We start from the raw sequence: 6,000 nt of genomic DNA, 5'->3' as shown, positions 1-6,000 counted from the left end.
CATTTCCACGTAAAGAAATACTCTCTGCGATTAAATACCGAATAGCATCAATAACTCGTATTAAGTATTGATGTAGTTTCTCCGCTTCTTTACGTTTTTTGTTCAGATATCTCATGGTTTCAATATTTAATATTTTATCAATTGTGGAGTCTGATAATGCATGAACCATAGCTTCAGCAGCATTTCGATGGTTTTTCTGGGTGCAATGCTTTGTTATGCTGTGACTTAAGTTTGACCAAGTATCAACCCATCACGTAAAGAATTTGCGTCCTCTCTTGATCCAAAGCATAAACAAACAATGCAAAAAAATTTTTCTAGTGATAGAGAAAGCCATGACCTTTTCTGCACAATTTCAATGTCATTAACTTTAACTGATTCAGTGTAATACTTAGATAGCCTTGAATGTTTTGTTAGCTGATTTGGCCCTAATACAATAAATTGCTTTTTATCAATCATCTTTGCATTTTTCAGCTCTAGAAATTTAGCTGGGTCATTCTTATTCACATTTACAACGTTGTTTGGTTGCTTCTGATAATCTTTTCTGATAAAGTTAGGGTAATATGGAGTATCACCCTAACTTTATTGATAAAAAGCAATTTATTGTATTAAATCAGCTAACAAAACATTCAAGGTTCTCTATGCTCCAGTTCACTCCCTATCATGGGCCGATAGGGAGTGGACTGGAGCATATTGAGTATTAGTGAATAAAAGTAATAACAAAAATTCATTAAACACACAACTTTATTTATCAAACATATATTACCAATTTAACAATGCAAAGTAAATGAATTCATGCATTTTATATATTTATTGTTTTGAACTTTCCAATAACAATTTTATCTTTTTTCTGTTGATGGGATGGTCAATTTCATCAGAAAAAGAGGAGAACATGGCTTAATCGTTTGTTACTACAATGCTTGTTTTCGGTATTCTTTTCGTTAAGCAATACGTCTGCGTCTACCTTCTGTTTCAGCCGCCCTTGCCTTAACATATCGTTCTCTTTGTTTTTTTAGCCGAGATGCTCGTTGTTCACCTGATTCTTTTGCTCTAGCTTGAAAATTCCGTTCTCTTTTTCGAGCGAGAACTGCTAATCGATTAATTTCAGTTTCCAGCTTTCTTTTTTATATTTAGCTTTCTTCGTTATATTTCTACGTTGATAAGATTTTTTTTTTTCTACTTATTTACTTTAAAAACTTTAATTATTATTTTTATTACTATTTATAAGTAAAGTATTAAAACATTACTTACTTTTTACAGTATAAAATCTATCAATTTCAGGTCAACAACGTTTTTTTTTATTATTATTCAACAGTGATTTTATTTATTTACGCTAAACAAAGTTTGTTGTTTTTTGTTTGTTTTAATTACTTTTCTTTACAATTTTTTTTATTTACGCCAAACTAAAGTTTAGCGTATTTCTTTTATTATTACAGCTGACCTAGTGTTTGTTTTGCGTGGACACCAAAAAAACAAACAAACAAACAAACCAACAAACCGATGTGAAAGCAAGTTAAGTAAAATGTTGTAAAAAATGCCCTAATAGAAACTTATAGAACTAAAATAATTTTTTCTCTTTGAAGATTTTTTCTCTTTGAAGGGCCCAGTTTCTTCTTGGTGGCCCAGTTTCCTAAGCCAGAATCAGGGCCCAGTACAAGTCCTCGTACCCTCGTACTGGGCCACCACGTCCCTGCCCGGGAATCATGAGAAACTGTCATGGAAGACTCCGAAAATCCTTTGGAGGGAACGATCCTCACACATTACTGTTCTCAAAAATGCAAAAAATGAAATCTTTTGTGACCGTCCGAGAAAAAAAAATCAGTTTGAATTTTTTCATTTATTCCTTAAAGTCGTGAATTGACAACTCTGACTCTTTTTGCATTTTTATAGCATATCTAAACAAATTCTACTCAAGCACTCTTTAGATATGGATACTGAGATGAATTTGACCAAAAACATCTTTACTAAGAAAAAATAAGTAAAATATAAATATATTAATATAAATCCTTTTTAAAGTTTTATATCTATTCTAACAAGCCGTAAATGATACCATTTCCTGATATGTAATTTTTTATTAGACAGGATTTGTTAGTTCTTCCCAATATGTCTAAAGGACCGATCTTTAAATATTTGCTTTGTGCTATATTTTTAATCAAAATTTTTTTACTGAATTCCGGGAAATAGCACTAACAAAATAAAGTGTGCAATACCTACATATCTGTGCATGAGAATTTATCTGCTTTGGATCCCATTTTAAAGGTAAATTTTCCATAAAAATCTAATGATGACAAGGTGTTTCTTGACCAATAACTCATTTTCTTTTTAATTTTTAAATACATTTGTAATGTCAACTTTTGCTAGTCACCAATGACAGCCCTAATCATATGCATAAAAGTAGTGATTTTCTTTAGGTCTGCTTTGCGATCATGCCTAATTCAGTCAAGTTAAATGATAAATGCAGGAAAACAGTTTGTTTTCTCTGCATGAGAAAGTGTGTCAGAGAGGTGACAGGCCACTTGATACAAGTTGTGCTAGAAACCCTTCCAACTCCTATAGACTTCAGTGATTCAAGAGTGCCCAGAGGCATTTGTGACACATGTAGGCTTGCATTAAGTAAAAAAGCAAGGGGAGAGTCTGTCACCATTTCTCCTGTCTTTGACTTCTCCTCTATCAGGATGAGACCAGTTACAAGAGAGAAAGCATATGACTGTCTTATCTGTAAGATAGGGCGGATGAAGCTCCTTGAAAAGCGTCCTCTGGACAACCCACCGTCTTCAAATTCACCAGAGCCTCAAGCAACACAGCGAAGGTGCTCAGACTGCCTTTCAATCATTGGAAGAGGGGTGCCACACAACTGCAGCAATGCCTCCTTCAGTGAAAATATGACAGCACTTGCACTTGAAAATCCTAAGGTTGGAGAGCAAATTGCAGCATCTGTAGTTGCTTCCAAGGAAGTCTCTCCACATTTGACTGTGAAACTGGCTCAAGCCTCTGGTGGGCGCCCTTTACGAGTGAAGAAAGGTAAAACTTATTGTTCTTAATAGGTACTGCTACATTATTTTCGTGGTTTAAATACTTAAGAGATTTTTGTATATTAGTAATGAGAATTCCTCTGTAATCCTAGGTCCATCCAGTGCCAAAAATCTCTTCCCTGAAGCTGATGTTTTGAGCGCTCGAGACTTAGTGCAACTTCAAGCCAACACCGGGCTGTCAAATTAATCTGTAAAGAAGCTAGTCTCCACACTTAACCACTTCTCCCAGGCTCGAGTCTTGGAGCCAAACATTCACCTCTTTAGAGCAGCAGCTGATCAGACCTCTTGATCAGCTGCTGCTCTAAAGGAAAATTTACTCAGAACATGTCGTGAAGTTTGGCATTGATGGTGGAGGAGGCTTTCTCAAGATCATCCTCGGAGTTCAAGAAGCTGAACAACCTAAAGACTTACAATCTCCCCCTCGAAAAAAGACTCTGGCTTCACAAGTGGTAAAAGACAAAAGCGTCAAGCGCCAGCTTCTGGTTGCCATTGCTGAAGATGTTCCTGAAAACTACACCAACATTCAGAAGATCCTTGACTTAATCCATATTGATAGAGTTGACTTTCTCCTCTCCTGCGACTTAAAACTAGCCAACATTGTATGTGGCATTCAGTCCCATTTCTGCTCACACCCCTGCACTTGGTGTGATGTTGAAGCAAAAAAACTCTCTCAAAAAGGGAACCTTCGGACGTTTGGGTCACTGCGACATTGCTTTGATGCCTTTCAGGTAAAAATTGCATTCCTTCTTTACGTGGAAAATTTATAACAGTCCTAATTTTTGACTATTTCAGTTACCAATTCAAACAACAATAACTGTTTCTTGATACCAGATCTAACCTTTATTCTTTCATTAATGTCAGTTTAATAGAAAAATTGGAAAAATAAAATTGTTCTTGTGTTTCAGGCACATGGGTAAGATCCAAAACAAGCACGACTGTTTAAGAATGTCATTCACTTGCCACTCTTCGACAAACCAGACAGCTCTTTGGTCCTCACCTTCATAGCACCCATGGAGCTCCACCTCCTTCTTGGTGTGGTCAATCACCTCTTCAAAGCCTTGAAAGAGGCTTGGCCAAAGGATGATGATTGACCAAGATCACTGCACATCAAGAGCCAGCATTTCCATGGTGGCCAGTTTGCTGGTGATGAATGTCGTAAGCTTCTGAGGAATGTAGATGTGCTGAGGCAACTGGCTGAGCAGGTACTTTTTAAGTTTTACAATTTACCTTATGCTCTTCAAGAAGTATGGTATAGTGTTTTGTTTCTGTTTTTCTTTACTAAATTTGAGCATTTCTTTATACAGGATTGTGCCTTCAATATTTTTGGAATCATCGACACTCTTCAAAAGTTTGATGCTGTTGTGTCCTTCTGCTTTCACAGCACCCTTGATCCTCACTTCGCTTCAAAGATTCAGTCATTCAGAGAATCATACCTTTCTCTCCAAGGGATCAGTGTCACCCAAAAAGTTCACGCAGTGTTCTTCCATGTGGAATACTTTATTCTGTTGAAAAAAGAATCACTTGGCAAATACAGTGAGCAAGCCACTGAGGCACTGCATCACAGCTTTAAATATCATTGGGAAAGATACAAAAGGCCCAACAACCATCCAGAGTATGCAAAGTGGCTCAAAACATGCATGGTTGACTTCAACAGCAAGAGTGTCTAAAGTCATCAAGAATTTATAATCTGTTTGGCTTGATTTAGGAATCCTTTTTAAAGATTATTGTGTACACATTCATCTTAGTATCCATATCTAAAGAGTGCTTGAGTAGAATTTGTTTAGATATGCTGTAAAAATGCAAAAAGAGTCAGATTTGTTAATTCACGACTTTAAGGAATAAATGAAAAAATTCAAACTGATTTTTTTTTCTCGGACGGTCACAAAAGATTTCATTTTTTGCATTTTTGAGAACAGTAATGTGTGAGGATCATTCCCTCCAAAGAAATTTTTCGAAGTCTTCCATGACAGTTTCTCATGATTCCCGGGACGTGTGTTACGGTCATGCAATGTTATATATATTCAAATTTCAAAGTTATTCATAAAAATAAAATTTTAATAAATCATTTAAGAAAATCAAAACCAACAGCAAAAAAAGAAAACATGAAAAATGAAAGCATAAAAGTTAATTTATAATCAGAAGATACTGTATATATATATATATATATATATATATATATATATATATATATATATATATATATATATATATATATATATATACATATATATATATATATATATATATATATATATATATATATATATATATATATATATATATATATATATATATATATATATATATATATACAAAAGTATTGTTTTTTAAATTTACAACATAATTTTTGTTAGAAATGCAATAATTCATCTGCTATCAAGTTTGTCTATTTTAGATCGTTTATCACACACATGGTGGACATCAAGAAGCTCCACCCCCTTTCTCTACAAAAAAATTATAATGTAGAGTTATAATATAAACTATAAGTATACTATATTATAGTAGAAAACTTCCATGAAGTGAGTACGCACTGAATCACTATTTTGCCACCCCTCCCCATCCTTCTTTTGTACAAAGCAGTTTTTAAAGACCCATTCCGCCTCTGCGTATGTACATACAAAATCAAGACCGTCTTGTAAAATTTCAAAACATTAAAAAATTAACCTTTTATAGTTTAAAGCTCACTTTCATTCCTCTTAGGTGAGAGGACGTATATTAATTTTTGGGAGAAGAAGTTTATTAATTTTCGAAATTTTTTCCTCAAGCTTGTTAAGTTTATTATTTTTTACTTATTATCAACAAAAAAACGACATCTCAAAACTAAACTATATTTATATATATATTAAACAATAAAATATAATTTCGTTAAAAAGTATCAAATAACTGACCAACTAAATCATTTAAAAAGTCTATATTCATTAAAAACACCTTAAAACAACCTACACAAAGTTGCATTTTGTTCATTTATTCC

This window comes from Hydra vulgaris, chromosome 15 (genome assembly GCF_038396675.1).
Source record: "Hydra vulgaris chromosome 15, alternate assembly HydraT2T_AEP".
NCBI lineage: Eukaryota > Metazoa > Cnidaria > Hydrozoa > Anthoathecata > Hydridae > Hydra > Hydra vulgaris.
Note: the sequence above shows the minus strand (reverse complement) of the source record.